This window comes from Drosophila elegans, unplaced genomic scaffold, assembly GCF_018152505.1.
Source record: "Drosophila elegans isolate 14027-0461.03 unplaced genomic scaffold, ASM1815250v1 contig_368, whole genome shotgun sequence".
NCBI lineage: Eukaryota > Metazoa > Arthropoda > Insecta > Diptera > Drosophilidae > Drosophila > Drosophila elegans.
The window spans coordinates 638,287-662,107 of NW_024545750.1; positions in this window are offsets into that span (position 1 = coordinate 638,287).

Sequence of the window (23,821 nt, forward strand, 5' to 3'; positions counted from 1 at the left end):
TCAACAACACTTTGAGAAAAATACTCAAAGATTGTCGTCCAGAAGATTTTCGGTTCGTTTGCCGTTTAAATCTGACTCAAATATTCTTGGTTCGTCATACGAAGTTGCGAAACGTAGATTTTTTTCGCTAGAAATGAAATTGTCAAAGGACCCTTCGCTGAAGAAGATGTATATTGAATTCATGGAGGAATATGTTTCACTGGGCCACATGTCCTCCACCAATGACAAAATTCCGAATACTCCGCACTATTTCATTCCGCACCAATGCGTTTTACGGCCACAAAGTACTTCAACTAAGTTGAGAGTAGTTTTCGATGCATCGAGCCGTACTTCTACGCAGGTAGCGTTGAATGACATCTTGATGGTAGGCCCAACTATTCAAGAGGAGCTGTACTCGACTCTGCTTCGGTTTAGATTGCATAAGTTTGCCCTTGCGGCCGACGTCAAAAAGATGTATCGCCAAGTGATGGTGGACGAAGCTGATCGTAACTTCCAGCTCATAGTATGGAGACGAGATCCTTCTGAGTCCCTGAAAATCTTTGAGTTGAACACCGTTACATATGGAACTTCGCCAGCACCCTTTTTGGCGATTCGGTGTTTAATGCGGCTAGAAGAGATGGCGCAAGCAACTCATCCAAAAGCCGCAAAGGTTATTCAGAATGATTTTTATGTTGACGATTTGTTGACTGGCGCCGGATGCGTTGAGGACCTGCAAAGCCTTCGAGACGAAGTTTCTCAGGTCTTGCAAGAGGCAGGCTTTGAATTGGCAAAGTGGTTCTCAAACTGCCCAGAGTTATCCGCATCTGATAGCGCTGTAATGACACTTATGGCAGACTCACACGTTACCAAGACCCTTGGCGTGGTTCGGTTACCGGTTAAAGATTACTTTCAATTTCGGTTGGATGACTCTTTCCTGGAAAGAGAAGTCGGTGACTTCTCGACTTTTCGACCCACTTGGCCTCTTGTGTCCTTTGGTCACAAAGGCAAAGATGTTGTTGCAGGAAGTGTGGCTTCGAAAATTAGATTGGGACGAGTCGCTACCGATGCATTTGCTCACGTCCTGGGACGCGTTTAAAGCGACGCTTCTGCAGCTGCCTAAAATTAAGGTATCGCGATTCGTCAACACAGATCCACAAGTCCCGATTCAAATATGGTTTCGCTGACGCTTCCATGCGAGCGTATGGAGCGTGCATATACGTTCGGACTCAAACTGCTGAAGGTTTGAAAGTGTCTTTATTGACCGCCAAATCGAAAGTAGCTTAATGCTCAAGTGTGCCGGCGAACAGTTCGGTCGTGCAAGCACTGTTTTCGCTGTAAACCGCAGCAGATAGACTTCGAGCTCTCCGCCCGTTCAATATTTGTGGCGTTTATTTTTGTGGTCCCTTCAGCACAACGTATCGTGTCCGTGGTAAGCCACCGTACAAGTCGTACGTGGCCTTGTTCGTCTGTTATGCGTCCAAAGCGGTTCACTTAGAATTAGTTTCCACCAGCGTGGAGGCCGTGCTCAACTCCAGGCCCCTCGGAGCTCTAAGCAGCGACCCGAACGACGGCGAGGCCCTGACCTCCGGGCATCTGCTCATCGGCGGCCCTTTTCTGGCCCCACCATCAACGGCGCTCCCGGACCAGATTAGCCTGACCTGCTTGCGACGATGGCGAGGTGTCTCGTCTCTCAGGCACAGGTTTTGGCAGCGATGGTCCCGGGAGTACATCTCCAGCCTCCAGCAGCGGTCGAAGTGGCACCAGGGGGAGCCCAACCTCGTCGTGGGAGCGCTCGTCGTCGTCGCAGAAGACATTCTTCCGCCCCAGCAGTGGAGGATTGGACGAGTGGTAGCGGTGCACGCCGGCGCCGATAGCAAGGTTCGCGTGGCGGACGTCAGGACGCAGGACGGCGAATATCGGCGAGCTGTCCACCGACTGGCCCTGTTGCCCGTTCTGGGCTGAAGGACGTCGTCCCTTCAGAGGGGGCGGTGTTCGCGCACTCAGCGCTTGTATTTAAATCACTAGTTGTAGGGCGAGAGCGGGAGCCAATAAAGCTTTCGTCTGTTCGCTCTTGCGAATTCGCCCCGTCTCTCGCCACCGTAGCATATATTAGGTTCTAAGAGAAATTATTGAAATATAATTGTTAGTGATCAATCGAACATCATCGTAGCCACTCCTTTTCGTCGCGCTTTCGACATAGTTTTCACAAAGTTTCGCAATTAAAATCGTATCGAACTACTGCGTTCACAAAGTTTTCGCGTTATTAATACAAAATAGTATTAAATTTTCACGAACCTTGGCTGACCTGTCGTTGATGATTATGATCCCTTCATCCACGTATGTGATTGGGTGTAGGTCGCTCTGTTGTGTTCGGCAATGCGCCACAGTCACCTGCATGCAGTTCTTTGGCGCATGAACTCTCTGACGCCAAACGGCAGAATGTGGCTCCCGGTGACATGGAGCAGGTTTTAATGGTGTGAATTTCTCCGCCGCACTCCGTTATGATGTTGTCTAGGATCTGCAGCATTGTCTCACTATGGGCGACTGGAAAAATGGTTTTTTACATGCTAATTTTATTTTAGGAAATTTTATGATGAAGTGTAAAACGTTAACGGACTGTAGAATCTTCACGGACGAAACGGACAAAAGATCCCCTATGGGAGTGTTGGTGGGTTCCTCAAGCCAAACTGATTTTAAGTCTTCGTGGTCTAAAATATTTGGACTGACAATATTAATTTTGGCAAGGGTTATTGCAAGCATTAAATTCTGTAATTCCATCATCAGCATTCTGTTTCTAGCAAGTTGCGTCTCATATAAGTATCCAGTATGTACTTGTAATTTTTTGGCAGATCTCAGAATTTGATTAACGGTAGAGATTAGCTGATTAATTTGATTTTGAATTTTAGTGTTTATTTGAATTTGCCTATTACTTGACTCAACTAACTTCATTTCGGTAAATCTGTTTTTTTCTAAATCGCCGGCGTCAGGTGACCCTGCTACGACCTTTAGCACTGATCCTAAGAAATCTAAACTCCTAGCTACTCGATGATGAATGCCCAGTGACTCCAACAAGTCCTGGAGGTGGGCGGTATCTACGCTTAGAAGCTTCTTCATATGGGACAGTGGAAACATGCTGATCAAATTTTCTGTTTCCTCCACTACGCGAGTTACCGCTGATGTCTTCCCGATGACATCACCTCCACCCAAACCCCCTCGGGCATTGTCCCACTAACGGCGATGCAGTTCAACCCGGACATAGGATCGCCAACGCAGCGGTTTCTGGATGCCGGATCGTGTAATCAACTGGGTCTCGGGCATCCGGCCGAAACCGCTGACCTAGGAGATTTCGCAAACTCAACATATGTACCCCACCCGCAAACGAAGCTCTCATTGTACTTGAAACCAGAAATAACAAGAAAGAAAGCAAACTTCGGCAAGCCGAAGTTCATATACCCTTGCAGCTATCGCAAGAATTAAATATTTTTGAAAACATTAAAATTATGATTTACTTGCGTATATGTTTAAAAACATTGAAGCTATGACGATTTGCAGCTTAATTATTTGATTGTTCTTTTATATATTTTTATTATTTGTATGGGAGCTATATGATATAGTCGTCCGATTTTGATGAAATTTAAACCATAATTCTAAAATATTTAACCATTGCTATATGTCGAAGAACTAAAAAAATAATTAAAAAACAGCAGAGTTATAATTTTTTTTCAATTATTTTTCCGATTGTTCCTATGGGAGCTATATGCTATAGTCGTCCGATTTTGATGAAATTTTAACCATAATTCTGAAATATTTAACCATTGCTTTATGTCGGAGAACAAAACAAAAAATTAAAAAACAGCAAAGTTATAATTTTTTTTCAATTATTTTTCCGATTGTTTCTATGGGAGCTATATGCTATAGTCGTCCGATTTTGATGAAATTTAAACCATTATTCTGAAATATTTAACCATTGCTATATGTCGAAGAACTAAAAAAAAAATTAAAAAACAGCAAAGTTATAATTTTTTTTCATTTATTTTTCCGATTGTTCCTATGGGAGCTATACGCTATAGTCGTCCGATCCGGCTCGTTCCGACTTATATACTACCTGCAATAGAAAGACAACTTTTGGGAAAGTTTCATGCAGATAGCTTTAAAACTGAGAGACTAGTTCGCATATAAACGGACGGACAGACGGACAGACGGACATGGCTAGATCGACTCTACTAGTGATGCTGATCAAGAATATATATACTTTATAGGGTCGGAAACGTCTCCTTCACTGCGTTGCAAACTTCTGACTGAAATTATAATACCCTCTGCAAGGGTATAAAAATCAGTCTTAGAGCGACACTTGGAAGTATAAGTCTTTCATTCCCGAAACCTCCTAACTCGACAGCCTACACCAGCCAGATCCGACCTCTAATTACACCAGGTGGATCCGACCTCTAATCTAAACCAGCCAGATCCGGCCTTCGACTATAATTGGCGCAGCCGGTTTTTAAAAGAACCAAGGATGAAATTCAGCGAGATCATCATAGTAGTTACTATGTAATAATTCGGGTAAGCCAAGGGGCAAAGTAAAATAAAATATACCAGTGGAAATGAAAGTGCAAACATTTTTGTGTGCCCACAAAGAAATGTGGATAATAAAGAAAATATATATATTTGAACAAAATTTTTCTCAACGATCTGAGTCAACGAGTTAGTGACGGTAAACAAAAATTTATAACAAATACCCATTTGGTGTTTATCAATTGTTGACCAGCACAGTATACACTGTACATTAAATGTGGTTATCTCAATCTATCTAAATGTGGCCTGTAGGTAGGTGGCCGGTTGGCCGACGGTCAACTTTCGTCCACTGAAGAGTTATGACGATTACGCTGGAAGGGTAACTGCCCTCCGTTCACTACTGGCCTAGAGACTCAGTCAGTGTTCAAATAATAAATTGGTTAACGGATTAAAGCTTATGTTATGATTGCCACTCGTTACTCTCTATTCCTCCCGACACATTTCTTTCTTTATATGAGTTTCTGTGTGTGCAAGTGTTGCGTTAAGCCTAACGGAGGTCTGTTATGTGCAGTTTCGGTGTGACATGGTACGAGTAATAGAGACGGCCATATGGTATTTGGCAAAGTATGTAATCAAGAGGATGTTGGCCAATTTGGGCTGTACAAAAGGGAGTTCTGATGGATACATCTGACAGTCTCAATCGAGGTGCGATCACGAAATGTCACAGCCGAGAAAGCGCACGGCTCGCAACGCCGCAGAATTCATTGAGGAACTCGACTCCGACATACTTATTGTGCAAAGCGTGTTGTGTTGGGACCTTTTTCATCGTCTTTGGCAACCGAACACAACTTGTGAAAAGTTTGCAACACTGGTGCCAACCAGCGGATTCACACGAGGTGTTCAACACTTTTATTGATCAGTTTCCATAACTGCCTTTACCAATGATTTTTTGACTGATTTTAGACAATAAATGTGTGCACCAATAATGCACAAAGATTAGGAACAGCAGCGGGCCAAATTTTAATCAGAGATTTGCCTGAAAAACTTAGGAAAATCATAGGCTTTTGTTAAGAGCAGTAGCGGCCGTCAGCTGTTTCAGCTATTTCCCCCCAAATAGTAATTTCCCTAGGAAATTTGCTAGCAAGCAAGGGAACTTTGATTATGTTAAAGGGAAATCCACCAATGTTAACGAATTTACTTCCGAGTGAGAACTGGAACAGGCCTGTATAACTTCGTTGTTTTTAAGATAATTGTTAATATCTTGCGCAATTTTTAGAATTTGGTTTCAAACAAATTTTTATTTTAATTTTTTTAAGATTATTTTTAAAACTTAATTATTAAAAAGTCATTATTTATTTAAAAATGTATAATGTAAACATAAATCGAAGTTGAAAACTCGAGGTCATAGTTGGTTACAAATCTTTATAACACAACTTTATGATAACTTTAATCACACGAGCACCCTAGGGAGCAAACCCCGGATTCTGATAGGACTAGCGCTAGTTTCGTCTGCACGTCAACGCAGTCTGCTATCTCTGGGTACAGCGAATGAATGGAGAAAACTTCTCTTAGGCTTAGATCAGAAGATTTGCCATTTTTTACGTTTGCCATACACTTCTGGTTTTTGAGTTTAGATGCAGTCTTTTGTCGTTAAAGCTTCTGTAGTGTGTAAAAGTAAAATACATTGCCTACTTTAAAGCGACATGCTTTCCGATATATAGGCTAGAATGCAAATTCGAAAAATTTTCGCAATTTATATGCATTTGCAACATACGACAAGTGTTGGGCGTATAATTCCCCTTTTGATATTGTTGTTGGTTTTAGCGACCTTGTTATTTTTTTTACAAAAATGTTTATTAAAAATGCTTCTTCCTTTAACTTTAACACACTTTTTATATGGTTATGCTTACTTTTAGAAGAAAATGCATGACCAGGCAGAACTGAAAAAAGTCGCGGTTTTTTTTGCTTAGTAACCTTCGAAAACGATTTTTTTGGACCATGTGCTATAGCTGGGATAACTCAAAAGCTATAAATTAATAATGAAAAATTTTCAATTTTGCGGCTATATTTAGTAGTCTATTATGCAAACGCTCTTGGTGCTCATCGTCATCACATGTACTGTCGCTAGCCCAATAGCCAGCGATTTCGAATCAGCGGAAAGCTTGGTCTGTGGCCTTCCTTAAAAAAGTTAAAGCGAAATTGAAGCTATAATGAAGTTACAATTTACAAATTCAAAATTACCGTAGGTTTTTTAATAACTAATCGGAAAAATTTTCAGAGTGCGAAATAACTCCGAGCGAATTTGTTTTTTTTTGTTTTGCATTTTTCCAAGCGTTTGAGAAGAGTTGATTCAGAAAGGTTAAGGGTAGACAACTTCCTAGATTTAAAATGTCCTTATGTTGGTTTAGCATTTTTTTATGAGAAGAATTTTTTTTCTTAATGTAAACAAAATTAGTAGATTTTATTAAGCAAAACTTTAATACTCTAAGAGCCAAAAAAAAAATTTGGCTCTTCAACTGTTTGGCAATTCTTTTGGTTAAATACAAATGGTATCGCAATATGTTTGCGATTTATTGGAAACTACTGTCAGCTGCTTAATAGCCCAGTCCGACAAAGCCCATTTAAGCGAAACGGTTGGAATTTTGGGTGGATCACCATCCTGGTGTTCCTACAGAGCCACCATCCGTCAAAGTGCAGTGGCTTGAGCACAATTTTTGAAGGGTGTCTTAAACTCTAACAAACTTTTTTAGAAGAATTTGTTCTTTTTGTACTTTATTTTATGCTATGGATAAGTGTATACATGATTATCTGAACTTTTAAAAAATGGAAGGCACCGAAGCAACAGGTATGCCCAAATATGTTCTTTAAATTTATAATTATAATTCGTCATCATTGAACTCCTCTGTATTAACTGTAAATAAAATCTCCTGCAACCTAAGGTTTTGCTGTTGTGCAACTCCCAAATAATTGGTAAATTATTCATTTTAGTCTCGCTGAATCCATTTCAACTTTTATTGCTTACATTTATTTATGGTGGATGTGCTTTGTCGGAATAGGAGCTTCACATTTGTCAAAAATCACAACTGTTTCCAATGGACAGTGTGGGAAGAGGCTATAAGTTCCCTAGGCAATCATGAGTCGTATCTCAATGAGCGTATTTACCAGAACAACAGGATCAATGGTCTGTGATGGATTTCTTACGATAGTTCTGCTGAACACGTATGATCACTGATCATGATGCAAAAATTCTTCCATCTTATCTTGATACATGATACATGTCTGCTAGCGTATATCGTTGGTATAATAATTGATAAGAATAAACAGAAAAATCAAGGCGTTAACAAAACAAAAATAAAAAACAAACAAAAATTAATTGATTAATGCGTAAAGTATCATAAGCGATCAGCAGAACAAACTTGATCACTGACTTCTGATGCATAAATGATCAGTAATCATAGTGTTCTGCTGAATTCGCGCAATGTTCACATTTAATCATGATCGCAATAGATTAATTGTAGTCATACATACTCTAATAGCCTGATTCCGTTGTCACATTAGTGAACTTTTTAAATGTGCCTGATTCAATTGGCGCATTGGCATTTAGCTAATGCTACTCCGACACGAACTGCATCTGTGTGGCACGAACTGGGTTTGAATACTTTTGAATTTTGGCAAATCCAAAAGAAATTAATTAAAATTAATGAACATAATGCGACCGAGGCATTTGCCAGATTGGACGGCAAGGAAGAGAAGCTGATTGTGCTGTTATGACGGGTTTGCAATGGAAACCACCACAGTTTCTAAAAAGGGCAAGGATCCCCGTATATGTGGGAGGTTTTTATGCAAGAGATCCTGCAGTAATGCATAGTGGTACTGCGAACAGAATTTGCAGCGTGCGCTCAAGGTTTCACTCATTTCTATACAAAACAGATTTTATATTCAAAGGACACCAAAAATTGCGCCAACCTTGTATATAGAAAACATCTGTTGTAGTGGTGGCACGAACCAAATATCGTTAAGCATCGGTATTTTCCGGTATTTTTCCTAAAAACGTTCGGGGCGAATGGTTTTTAATCGCATTTAATAATCGCATTTATTTTAAATGCGGCATTAGCCTGCCCTGTGTAAATAAATGCACATTAGGCTAAATGCGTTTTGTGTGAGTAACTTGCCGATTTAGGATGTCGAAGATTTTTAAAATATCGGTACATATCATAAGGCTAAATGCCGCATTTAAAATAAATGCGATTTTAAATGCGATTAAAAACCATTCGCCCCGAACGTTTTTAGTAAATATACCGGAAAGTACCGATGTTTAACGATATTTTCTTTGTGCCACCACTACAAAAGCTGTTTTCTATAAGCAAGGTTGGCGCAATTTTTGATGTCTTTTGAATTTAAAATATATTTTGTATAAAAATGACTGAAACCTAGAGCGCACGCTGCAAATTCTGCTCGCAGTACCACAATGCATTACTGCTGGATCTCTGACATAAAATTACTCGCACAGGGATGCTTGCCCTTTTTAGAAACTGTGGTGGTCTCCATTGCAAACCCGTCATAACAACGCAATCAGCTTCTCTTTTTTGTCGTCCAAGTTTGCAAATGTCTCGGTGGCAATATGGATGTCCTGCTGAAATAAATTACACGACGTGTTTCCGGCATACCAGTATCGTCAGGAAGTCGATTGTTTTAAGCCAAAGGACTTCAGAAAATCTAAGTATATAAATAGTTCTTAATTAAAGGAGGAGATGTGTTATGTATAAGCAAAATGTATTCTCGCTACCTCACATATCCCAAACTATTCTGTATTCCTTCCTTCTTTAAGCACACACATGTATACAAATTAGTTATTATAGGTTTATTGCAGCTAGTCCCTCGCAGTCCCTTTGTTGATCGCCGGTTCGGTCGATTTACTTTGGTATGAGGATGGTGGTTCTGCGTAGCTCTTATAGGTAGGTGGACGGTCGTCCGGTCCACGTTGATACGGGGATGGTGATTCGTTGTATCTCCTGTAGGTAGGTGGCCGGTTGGCCGACGGTCAACTTTCGTCCACTGAAGAGTTATGACGATTACGCTGGAAAGGTAACTGCCCTCCGTTCACTACTGGCCTAGAGACTCAGTCAGTGTTCAAATAATAAATTGGTTAACGGCGGTTGCCGGAGTTTGGTTTACGAGCGATGTGCTCTTTATTGGATTCAAATCAAAACTAAACTTAAGGAATTGACTTAAAGCTAACAGACGCTCGCAGCGGCCACGCAAATATGCAGTGTTTGCCGTTTGCGCACGAGCATCCGGCTCCTTGCATGGTCAGCAATTTGGCCGGAGCGAAGTTGTTTACGTAAACTGTGGTCAACGACTTTGGTTCGGCTGGCCGCAGTTAACTACTCCCCCTTCTAAGTTAAGGCCGCCCTCGGCCGATCCTAATTCTGCAATTACTTCTCTTATTTGAATTGCGGATTTTTTGGTCTACTAAGTCGCTGGTAAGTGAGGCCAATGCAGATGAGCGCGCAGCATATTGCTCCTGCAATAGTTGCTGCGAGATGCATTTGGATGTTATCGATCTCATTTCTGAACTCCTTGATAAACTCCAAGTTTCGTTCACTCAAGAGGTGAATGTACGGGAGGCTGAGAACGTCTTGGTTATCAGTAATGTTTAGTAGGGGGGAGCTTACTGCCCCCGGAGTTCTCTTCTGGGCGTTAGCGTGGTTGATGAAGAGGGTTTCGTTTATCACGGCCTTTTCGTCGAAGGTGATGAGGTGTGTGCCATGTATTCAGACTTCTGTCCCATTGTCCACCCGAATTGTTTGCGCACTCAGCGCTTGTATTTAAATCACTAGTTGTAGGGCGAGAGCGGGAGCCAATAAAGCTTTCGTCTGTTCGCTCTTGCGAATTCGCCCCGTCTCTCGCCACCGTAGCATAAGTTAGGTTCTAAGAAAATTATTGAAATATAATTGTTAGTGATCAATCGAACATCATCGTATCCACTCCTTTTCGTCGCGCTTTCGACATAGTTTTCACAAAGTTTCGCAATTAAAATCGTCTCGAACTACTGCGTTCACAAAATTTTCGCGTTATTAATACAAAATAGTATTAAATTTTCATGGTGACCCCGACGTGATTAGCAGTAGAGTTCGCGAGTTTTAATTTTTTTTTTTTTGGTGAAAAACTATAAACAATACCAACAAAAACCAATTTATTCGTGTCGGCTCGGCCAATAAATTAAATTCAATAATTTCGTCGCTGGAAATTTTCTGCCGTTCCTGAAGTTGCGCCTGACGTTTCGGCAAATTTAATTCCTCAATTTGCTGTTGCCGCCAAATGGAAGTCAAAAAGGAAGTTGCAATTATCAAGTCGGCCATCCAGGTATAGAGTGCCAAAAGTTGAAAGTTAATCTGTGGCGTTTTGTCAATTGTGTTTTGGCCCATCTTTCAACTTTTTGCATTCGTGTAAAAATCGGTAGATAGCGAGCATTCTAACCAAGAAATAAAAATTTGCATGTACTAATAACCAAAATTCTACAATAAACATCATATATATCGAATTATATGTGAATCGCTTTGGCCAAAAAACAAGCAATAAAATACTCGTCGTCGACCCAATTAGTGCGAACTTAATTCCCCCAACTTTCGTCGTAGTGAGCACCAATTTAGGGTATAAATAAAAATAGCTGGAAAAAAGTGCAAATTGTGAAAAGTGTAGCTCTCAGAAAATTAGCGGCAATAACATTCGCCGCAGTTTGTTCGAACATTTCCCGCGCTTTTCAGAATTTTCCCTCGCTTTTCCAATTTTTTCGCGCTTTTCATAATTTTGCGCGCATTTTGGCGTCAGGCTTATATAGTCGTTGCCCTTAGTTATCGGTCAGTGTATCATTCTCCGTTAGCATTTGCATAGGAAGAGCCGCTAGCCGCGTACACATACACACGCACACCGACACCGCTGCCGCTATTTCGAGTTATTTTTGTCGTTTTCGTTCTCGATCGCTGCAGCAGTGCAATTTTCGGTCTGCCTAAACGTTTGTTCGTTTTTTCGGTACGCTTGAGCTTGAGCGTTAGCTCCCCTACAGTGCGTGCGTGCGGCATATACTGTCGCAGGGTTTATATAAAAAATATAAAAACCCTATTTAGATATTTTTCGCTTCAATTCTCTCGGCACTTAGCTCCCTTACACCGTGTGCGATCGGTATATTACTCGTTGATTTTTAATTATATTATTTAACAAATAAATAATTTAATAAAAATAAATATTTAACACCTCTTCGATACCAACCAAATAAATACAAATAAACGCAATGGCAACTAAGGATATCGAAGAGCTTAAACACCAACGAGATGTTTGCATGAAAAGTATTAACCGAACTTATCGCCACTTAAAAGAAGCTAAATTATCAGTAAATCCGGTCGAGCTTGAGTGTCGATTAGAAATTCTAAATACGCAAATTGAAAATGCTTCACTTTTGCAAAACCGAACAGAAGTGAAAGATACAAAAGACGTATACCGCGAAGAGTTGGAAGAGAGGGCCGTAATGACAAAGTCATTGCTGATTTCAATTTTAAATAATTCCAAAAAAAATAATATCGAGAAATCCGCTCCGCCAGCAAATCGCCCGCCTCAATGCCGTCTGCCGAGCTTTGCTCTCCCAACTTTTAGCGGAAAACACTCCGAATTTAAAAATTTTATAAGTCTTTTCGAAACTTTCGTTGACAAAGATGACACTTTACACGATATTGAAAAATTCAATCATTTAATTTCGTGTTTAGCTGGAGACGCTTTAGGAACAGTTAAGGCCTTTCAAGTCACTGCGGAAAATTATCCCAAAGCCCTTGCTAGCCTGAAGCGAGTGTACGATAATGATTGTCTTATTTTTTTTTTTGACAACATATCGACACTTTTTAATTTGCAAAAAATTTCCCAGCCTTCAGCTACAGCCTTGAGAACCCTCATCGACACGGTCACAGCCTTGTATGACTTCTTGCTGTCTATTGGGGATGATAGACGCATTACTAATGCTATTTTAATACATCAGGTAATGAGCAAGGTCGATGCAGGAACTAAAAGAAAATGGGAAGAAAAGTTAGATTATACTTCGCTTCCACTTTGGAGCGAATGTGAGGCGGCCCTCAACAGGCGATACCAACACATGGTAGCAGAAGAGGCTTCCAAGCCCAAAACTGTTCAGCAGACCCAATCTAACCCTAAGAAGAATGGAAATAGGAGTTTTTCGTTTGTCGCTGCCAGGAACGACTCTGTTCAATGCATGTATTGCAACTCAGCTGAACATCAGATTGGAAACTGCGCTTCCTTCGCAGCCCTGACAGTTCAGCAAAGATTCGATTTCGCTAAAAGAGCACCCTTATGCATTAACTGCTTAAGAAAGGGTCACACTGTTAAAAACTGCAAATCGAACAGATGTAGAGTGTGCAATTCCTCACATCACACTTTGCTACCCATAGCACAATCTCGCGTTGCCACCTCCTTCTCAGCCCACGCTCATGCAGGAGTCTCCATCCACGTCGCATGTTTTGCATGCGAATGCATCGGATAGAGTCATTCTTGCAACTGCTGTTGTGAGCGTCCAAACAAAAAGCGGCAAGTTTGTATTAGCTTGAGCGTTGCTCGACTCTGATTCACAAATAAACTTTGTAACCGACGAGCTCGCTCAGAGGCTCAAACTTACAAGAGAGGACGTGTGCATGAGCTTGCGAGGCATTGGTGGAACTAATGCCCAAGCCACAAAAAAAATACACACGATTGTGAAGTCGCGAGTAGGGAACAGCCAATTGTCGTCCGATTTTTGGATTATGAAAAATATTTCTGGTTATCATCCGGATCAAGCGGTGAACACCAGCGGGTGGAGGGTGCCTGAAAATATTCAGTTGGCAGATCCATTCTTCTTCAAGCCCCAAAAAATAGATATGCTTATCGGCGCTGAAACATTCTTTGAACTTTTATCTATTGGCCAGATAAAGCAGGGGCCTGAATTCCCCAACCTACAAAAGACAGTTCTCGGCTGGATAGTGTCAGGCAGATGTGCCTCTGAAAATAATAAAAACGCTGAAAAAATGGTACATCTCAGCTGCCAGGAGGAAGCGTTGGAGTCAATTGACACAACCCTGCAGAAATTTTGGTCTGTGGAGGACTTGCCGCCCAAGGCTAAAGTCCATACTCCTGAGCAACAACTCTGTCAACAACACTTTGAGAAAAATACTCAAAGATTGTCGTCCAGAAGATTTTCGGTTCGTTTGCCGTTTAAATCTGACTCAAATATTCTTGGTTCGTCATACGAAGTTGCGAAACGTAGATTTTTTTTCGCTAGAAATGAAATTGTCAAAGGACCCTTCGCTGAAGAAGATGTATATTGAATTCATGGAGGAATATGTTTCACTGGGCCACATGTCCTCCACCAATGACAAAATTCCGAATACTCCGCACTATTTCATTCCGCACCAATGCGTTTTACGGCCACAAAGTACTTCAACTAAGTTGAGAGTAGTTTTCGATGCATCGAGCCGTACTTCTACGCAGGTAGCGTTGAATGACATCTTGATGGTAGGCCCAACTATTCAAGAGGAGCTGTACTCGACTCTGCTTCGGTTTAGATTGCATAAGTTTGCCCTTGCGGCCGACGTCAAAAAGATGTATCGCCAAGTGATGGTGGACGAAGCTGATCGTAACTTCCAGCTCATAGTATGGAGACGAGATCCTTCTGAGTCCCTGAAAATCTTTGAGTTGAACACCGTTACATATGGAACTTCCCCAGCACCCTTTTTGGCGATTCGGTGTTTAATGCGGCTAGAAGAGATGGCGCAAGCAACTCATCCAAAAGCCGCAAAGGTTATTTAGAATGATTTTTATGTTGACTATTTGTTGACTGGCGCCGGATGCGTTGAGGACCTGCAAAGCCTTCGAGACGAAGTCTCTCAGGTCTTGCAAGAGGCAGGCTTTGAATTGGCAAAGTGGTTCTCAAACTGCCCAGAGTTATCCGCATCTGATAGCGCTGTAATGCCACTTATGGCAGACTCAGACGTAACCAAGACCCTTGGCGTGGTTTGGTTACCGGTTAAAGATTACTTTCAATTCCGGTTGGATGACTCTTTCCTGGATCTTCGCGCGACAAAACGAAATATTTTGTCGGTAAGGTATCGCGATTCGTCAACACAGATCCACAAGTCCCGATTCAAATACATGGTTTCGCAGACGCTTCCATGCGAGCGTATGGAGCGTGCATCTACGTTCGGACTCAAACTGCTGAAGGTTTGAAAGTATCTTTATTGACCGCCAAATCGAAAGTAGCTCCCCTCAAGACGAAAACTTTGCCTCGCCTTGAGCTATGTGCAGCTCACCTTTTAGCAGATCTCTATAATCGTGTCAGGCCATTGCTAAATTCTCCCATTGAGAATGTTTTTCTGTGGACAGACTCCGAGATCACTTTACACTGGATTAAAACCCATCCCTCGTCGTTGTCGGTTTTTGTTTCGAACCGGGTTGCAGAAATTCAGGAGTGGTCGAAGAAAGCAATTTGGAGACACGTTCCCACGAAAGTCAACCCAGCAGATATAGTGTCCCGAGGATGTGACGTAGAGGAGCTTACAACGTCCATTTGGTTCGGTGGGCCTTCGTTCTTGCTAGACTCAGAAAATAATTGGCCTGTAAATAAACATTTCGAACTGCCGGCTGATGTAATGTCGATGGAGCTACGCAAATCGGCAATAGCTCTCGTAGTCAGCCCAGAGCCAAATTATGTGCTTCAGAAAATAGAGTCCTTTTCGTCGCACCTGAAGCTTCTAAGAGTGTTCCTGTGGGTTTTTCGTTTTATTCAAAGGTGCAGAAAGGTGTCGAAGCCCTTTGAAAAAAGTATTTCGCCAAGAGAACTGGATTTCGCTTTTGATAAAATTGTCGAAGTTGTCCAATTTCACGAGTTCAGGGACGACATAAGTAAAATTCGGAAGAATAAACCGGTAGCAACGAATATTCAAAAGTTAAACCCTTTTCTTCAGGAAAATAAATTAGATTGGTGCTCCTCGACATTGCTACGAGATGGTGGTCGGTTATTGAATGCTCCTATCCCGTACGAAGCCAAATTCCCGTTGTTGCTGTCTAAAAGCTCAAAGTTCGTCAGATCCTATGTGTCATACCTGCACGTTACGAACTGTCACGCTGACCCACGAGCTCTCGTAAGTCGTCTGCGCGAGAAAATCTGGCTAGTTAATGCTCAAGAAGTCTGCCGACGAACAGTTCGGTCGTGCATGCGCTGCTTTCGCTGTAAGCCGCAACTTTTGACGCAAATTATGGGAAACTTGCCAGCAGATAGACTTCGAGCTCTCCGCCCGTTCAATATTTGTGGCGTTGATTTTTGTGGTCCCTTCAGCACAACGTATCGTATCCGTGGTAAGAGCGAGAGCGGGAGCCAATAAAGCTTTCGTCTGTTCGCTCTTGCGAATTCGCCCCGTCTCTCGCCACCGTAGCATATATTAGGTTCTAAGAGAAATTATTGAAATATAATTGTTAGTGATCAATCGAACATCATCGTAGCCACTCCTTTTCGTCGCGCTTTCGACATAGTTTTCACAAAGTTTCGCAATTAAAATCGTATCGAACTACTGCGTTCACAAAGTTTTCGCGTTATTAATACAAAATAGTATTAAATTTTCACGAACCTTGGCTGACCTGTCGTTGATGATTATGATCCCTTCATCCACGTATGTGATTGGGTGTAGGTCGCTCTGTTGTGTTCGGCAATGCGCCACCCCACCTGCATGCAGTTCTTTGGCGCATGAACTCTCTGACGCCAAACGGCAGAATGTGGCTCCCGGTGACATGGAGCAGGTTTTAATGGTGTGAATTTCTCCGCCGCACTCCGTTATGATGTTGTCTAGGATCTGCAGCATTGTCTCACTATGGGCGACTGGAAAAATGGTTTTTTACATGCTAATTTTATTTTAGGAAATTTTATGATGAAGTGTAAAACGTTAACGGACTGTAGAATCTTCACGGACGAAACGGACAAAAGATCCCCTATGGGAGTGTTTGCGGGTTCCTCAAGCCAAACTGATTTTAAGTCTTCGTGGTCTAAAATATTTGGACTGACAATATTAATTTTGGCAAGGGTTATTGCAAGCATTAAATTCTGTAATTCCATCATCAGCATTCTGTTTCTAGCAAGTTGCGTCTCATATAAGTATCCAGTATGTACTTGAAATTTTTTGTCAGATCTCAGAATTTGATTAACGGTAGAGATTAGCTGATTAATTTGATTTTGAATTTTAGTGTTTATTTGAATTTGCCTATTACTTGACTCAACTAACTTCATTTCGGTAAATCTGTTTTTTTCTAAATCGCCGGCGTCAGGTGACCCTGCTACGACCTTTAGCACTGATCCTAAGAAATCTAAACTCCTAGCTACTCGATGATGAATGCCCAGTGACTCCAACAAGTCCTGGAGGTGGGCGGTATCTACGCTTAGAAGCTTCTTCATATGGGACAGTGGAAACATGCTGATCAAATTTTCTGTTTCCTCCACTACGCGAGTTACCGCTGATGTCTTCCCGATGACATCACCTCCACCCAAACCCCCTCGGGCATTGTCCCACTAACGACGATGCAGTTCAACCCGGACATAGGATCGCCAACGCAGCGGTTTCTGGATGCCGGATCGTGTAATCAACTGGGTCTCGGGCATCCGGCCGAAACCGCTGACCTAGGAGATTTCGCAAACTCAACATATGTACCCCACCCGCAAACGAAGCTCTCATTGTACTTGAAACCAGAAATAAAAATCAGTCTTAGAGCGACACTTGGAAGTATAAGTCTTTCATTCCCGAAACCTCCTAACTCGACAGCCTACACCAGCCAGATCCGACCTCTAATTACACCAGCCAGATCCGACCTCTAATCTAAACCAGCCAGATCCGGCCTTCGACTATAATTGGCGCAGCCGGTTTTTAAAAGAACCAAGGATGAAATTCAGCGAGATCATATAGTAGTTACTATGTAATAATTCGGGTAAGCCAAGGGGCAAAGTAAAATAAAATATACCAGTGGAAATGAAAGTGCAAACATTTTTGTGTGCCCACAAAGAAATGTGGATAATAAAGAAAATATATATATTTGTACAAAATTTTTCTCAACGATCTGAGTCAACGAGTTAGTGACGGTTAACAAAAATTTATAACAAATACCCATTTGGTGTTTATCAATTGTTGACCAGCACAGTATACACTGTACATTAAATGTGGTTATCTCAATCTATCTAAATGTGGCCATCTAAATCAAACTATGTATCTATACGAATTGTGACCATCAATCGCTGATCGGCACAAAATGCATCGCGCATTGTTATAGATATATAAAACGACATGTTAAAAGAAAAAATATATATAAATAAAATTTTACACACGACAAATTTTTATTATATAACTATACCAATTGTGACCATCAATCGCTGATCGGCACAAAATGCATCGCGCATTATTATAGATATATAAAACGACATGTTTAAAAGAAGCGTAAATAGAGATTTTTATACACATTTTTATTATATATCTATATCAATTGTGACCATCAATCGCTGATCGGCACAAAATGCATCGCGCATTATTATAGTTATATAAAACGACATGCTTAAAAGAAATATAAATAAAGATTTTTATACAAATTTTTATTATATATCTGTATCAATTGTGACCATCAAATGCTGATCGGCACAAAATGCATCGCGCATTTCTACAGATATGTACAACCTAAAATACTCCAAGTAAAACGTACACTGAAAATTTGATTTCCACACCCACATCATCAAAAGATAAAAAAAAAAAATAAACAGCTACAATGCTGCAGAAAAGAATACAAACTCGTCGATGAAATCGTTGAAAGGAAAAAAAGCCCTAAACTACTTACATTGTTGGCATTTCAACTATAATTTAAGAGTAAAATCAAATAACAATTTGCAAAAGAAGCACACAGTAATCTTAGTAATCATTGCCTCACCAACGGATTGAATAATTACTTTGCCCCATGGTCACCACAAAAAAAAAAAAATACACACACACACTAATTATGTCAGTTTTACAGATTCTCAGCGTAATACAACGACACAAATTTCCGTAACGATTAGCATAGACTAAGCCATACACCCGTATATATATTTACACGTAAAATTACCTATATACAAGAAAAAATATATATATTTATTTTTTTAATTACACATACGACATTTACACAAACGTTTTCTTATTAAGTTAGCTACACGAGAAAATAATAGGTAATTTTTTTTCCTTTTTCACAGAATTTATAATTTTACACCTCTCCTTTTAAAGCACATAATATCTACCAAAACATATAATTCCAAAATTCACATATATATCTCCTAAATCTTTAATTACGCAAATACGTATTTTCCCCACCTAATGTCAAGGAAAACAATAGTAGAGAAAACTAGTACTAGACTAGGTCTCAGGAATAGTACTAGTCTACCCAATATTAGGGAAGAAGAAATTATAATCATGGATTCGGGAAACGCATCGGGCTCTAGGACCACTAGCCCCACTGATAGTGCCACTAACAATATAGGAAATGCTAGTACCATTCTAAACACTTCATCAACCACAACCCTAAGTACCACTCTTAACCCAACCGATATATTAGCCTTCGTCAAACAATTGCCTACTTTCGAAGGGACCCCAGGTACCCTCCAGAAATTTATTGTAAGCGTTGGGGAAATTATTATTCTAATAAGGGGAACGGACCAGACCCCGTACGGACAATTACTACTAAGAACCTTGAGAAACAAAATTATAGGAAAAGCGGACGAGACCTTGAATATCTTGGACACCAAGCTAGAATGGGACAGTATCAGGGAAAATCTGAAGCGTATGTATGCCTGCAAAAAGACAGAAACAATACTCATCGGCTCTTTATGATGGAATTTGCCTTAACGCCTTCCTCGTCGGGCTACGAGACCCACTCAGAACGGTCATCCGAGCCCGGAATCCGACAACGATCGAGGCGGCTTACGAGTGGTGCCAAGCTAAGCAGAACTTCATTTATCAAAAACAAAACAAACTACAAAACAATAGATTCAACTCAGACCGCAATAGACCCTATCAGAGGGGTTCGTACCAGAACAACTCCGTTGGTGGAAATAACTACTCTTCCAATAATTACGGGCAAGATTATCGTGGAAATTCCTATTCCTCGGGAAACCCGTTCCGCCAAGGCCCCAACCAAAGCCAGCATCGTTTCAATAACAACAGGCAGAACAACGACAATAGAATGGGAGGAAATAATACTGATCAAAATCGTAGCAGTACCTCACGCAGGCCTGCTCCCAATTTTAACAACATTGACGACAGCTCAAATTTTCATCAAGAAGCCTCGACCGACAAGTCGGTTACATAAACAAAAAAACGCACGGTCTATCTCTTCCCTATATAGTTATCACTCTATCCTATTCCCCAAAACCACTAAAATTCCTCATCGACACCGGTTCCACTTATTCTTTTGTAGACCCAAGTCTTATCCCGCAAGATGACATACAAAAATTAGAAAATGATGTCCGAATCACAACAGTACTGGAAAGTTATTCGCTAACCTTAAGGGCTGTACTACCCATACCAATAGAATTTAAAGAACATGGAGAAATTCAGTTACTACTTTTCAAATTCCACCCATACTTTCATGGTCTTCTTGGAATGGATTTCCTAACAGACCGGAAAGTAAAGATTAATATTGAGGAACTTAAAATCGAAACCCCATTCACCACAATCAACATTATTACAGAAGTTAATAGAGGAACAGACGAACTTTTTATCCAGCCCCAAAGTAAAACCATTATCAAACTACCAGTAAATCTAATGGAAGGTGACTTTCTCTGTAATTCATTAGAGGTAGACAGCAACCTTTCTGTTTCCGGGGGACTTTACACAGCCTCAGACGACCATAGCTTCTTCGAAATAACTAACAATTCCGGGACTGGACAGATCCTATGCCTCGACCAACCATTGAAGGTATTACAAAGAATGTTACGACCAAATAAACGGGGTAACACTCAACCCAAGCTACCAACAAATAAGGGGCAATCTTAGCAAACAAATTTTAATGGACCATCTAACGGACGAGGAAAAACAAGGGCTGGTTAAAATTTGCAAAAAATTTCAAGATCTTTTCTATGATGACGCGATATCTCTCACATTTTCCAACACGGTCAAGCACCCTATCCCGACCACCGACAACATACCAATACATGTCAAAACGTACGAATATCCATATATACATAAGGAGGAGGTCCGAAAACAAATATCCAAAATGCTTGAACAAAATATTATAAAAAAAAGTCACTCCCCTTGGGGTGCCCCCGTGTGGGTAGTTCCAAAAAAATCTGACTCCCCCGAATAAAAGAAGTGGAGATTGGTTATAGATTTCAGGAAACTGAACGAAAAAACCATCTCCGACAGGTACCCGATCCCCAATATTAACGACAACATCGGTAGGGCCAAATATTTTTCAACTTTAGATTTGGCTAGCGGGTTTCATCAAATCCAGATGGACCCCAGGGACATGGCCAAAACAGCCTTCTCGGTGGAAAACGGACATTACGAATTCACGAGAATGCCCTTCGGACTGAAAAACGCCCCAGCTACCTTCTAAAGAGTAATGGATAATGTACTAGGCGAATTAATAGGAGACATCTGCTTAGTCTATCTTGACGACATCATTATGTTCTCTGCCTCCCTCCAAAAACACTTAATGGACATAAACTCTGTATTTCAGAGATTACGCCAAGCCAATCTAAAAATAAAACACGGACACGTATAACGGAACCATCTAATACCTTAGAAGGAATCACAGATATTTTAAAACAAATTTTAACACCAAACAAGACCTTGGCAGTTCACTCACCCGACGAAATTTTCGATATAATTCAAAATGCTTACACCAAATATTTCGCAGACTCCGGTTTGTATAAGATTTACAGATGTCTCATTCTCTTACACGAGCCTATCGACCCGAACGAAATTAACTGCCTAATAAAAACTCATCATTCTAACAACAATCATAGAGGTGTGGAAGAGATGTACCAGCATCTGAAAAGGGAAATTTACGTACCCCAACTAAAATCTCTAATCTCACAAGCAATCCGGGATTGCGAAACCTGCCTTACACTTAAGTACGATAGGTGTCCACAAAAACCACCATTTGTTTTACCAGAAATACCGAACAGGCCCCTAGAAATAATACACACGGACATATATACTATCAATAATAATTATAGCTTAACAATTATTGATAAATTCTCCAAATTCGCTCAAGCCTACCAGTTAACCAACAGAAACTCAATTCTTGTTAATAAAGCCTTTAAAACCTTCTTTTGCCAGTTTGGAATACCCAAAAAAATAATACTTGATCAGGGGGCCGAGTTCTCTGGTGCTATTTTCAAAGACTTCTTGGCACAATACGAAATAGAACTTCATATTATTTCCATTCAACAGTCCAGTAGTAACTCTGTAGTAGAACGTTTACATTCCACTCTAACAGAGATCTATAGAATCTTTTTGAGTAAGAGAAAAGAATAAAAATTAACCATTGAACACGATGAGGTACTTTCCGAAACCATAATAACCTACAACAATGCGATCCACTCTAGTACAAATGTAACTCCATTCGAACTTTTTAGTGGCCGCACTCACATTTTTGAAAAAACAGTCAAATTTGACAGTGAACACGATTACATACAAAAAACTTAACGAATTCCAAACTGAACTATACCCGACCTTAAAGAAACACATGACGGACGCAACGAAAAGACGAATAGATCGCTTAAACGAGAACAGGACATCCCCCCCTGACTTACCGGTTGGAACTTCTATTTTTCGCAAGGAAAATAGGAGAAATAAAATCACACCTCGTTTTAGTAAGCACAAGGTTTTACTGGACAGCGGAGTAACATTACGAACAATAAGGAAACAAAAACTACACAAGCAAAAAGTTAGGAGAGCTGTAATACAGCCAAATGACAGATAAGCATACTTGCGAAACTTGGTTAATCATACTCCCAATGTTATTTTACAGATTGACCTTGGGAACAACTCAACGGCTCGTTAGCGAAATGTTGGATAAAAACCAACCCCTTTTAAAAATCAACCTGGGTACAGCGAGAGTGGTAAAATCATTTAAAATATTTAAACATGTAATTCACCTAAAAAATTATGAGGAATCGGCAGCTAAAATACAGGAGGTGATAGGAAACCTACCCGACGAACAGGGTTTTGAAGATTTGAAACTCACTTTACATCAAAAATTATCTCAAGTTCAACAAAGACTAAATTCCTTGCTTCCCAACAATGGGGGTAATAGGCCCAGGAGAGGATTAATTAATGGATTAGGCCACATAGTTAAAATAGTTTCAGGAAATATGGACGCCTATGACGAGGCAAAAATAAACAAAGACTTAGAGGCCTTACGCAGTAATTCCGAAACGAACCTTATTTTCCAAAACGAAACACGTATAAGATTTGAGGAAATAACTAACCACATTAACAGGGAGCAAGAGCTTATAGGCAATTTTGTAAATTCATACCAGAATAAAATCTTTAAACAAATAGATGAGGAACAGAAAAACATTCAACTTATCCAATATATAGACAGGATTAATTTCAACATAGATTTACTTTACAATCACTTAAATAATATAGCAGAAAGCCTACTATTTGCCAAATTAAAAATAGTCCCGAAATACTTATTAAATTCTATGGAAATGGAAAAATTAAAAATTTTACTAGCAGATCAGAAAGTAGAAGTTCAGTTGGAACACGAATTAATTCATTAGAATCCACTACTATTAATAAAACACTCATATTTAACATTAAAGTTACAACGTGCCACTACTCACCTGTCAATCATATACATACTAGTGGCATCGTCAATCCTGATTACAACTGTGGCTTGGACCTTTAAAAGGAAGGAGATAATCTTTTCCCCTACCCCTGCGGACCCCATTGTCACTCCCGCCATACCTTCTTTATGGCCATCGTTCCAAGCTAAGGGGGGAGGAGTTACCGCGATGCCGTTCAACCCGGACATAGGATCGCCAACGCAGCGGTTTCTGGATGCCGGATCGTGTAAACAACTGGGTCTCGGGCATCCGGCCGAAAGGAGATTTCGCAAACTCAACATATGTACCCCACCCGCAAACGAAGCTCTCATTGTACTTGAAACCAGAAATAAAAATCAGTCTTAGAGCGACACTTGGAAGTATAAGTCTTTCATTCCCGAAACCTCCTAACTCGACAGCCTACACCAGCCAGATCCGACCTCTAATTACACCAGCCAGATC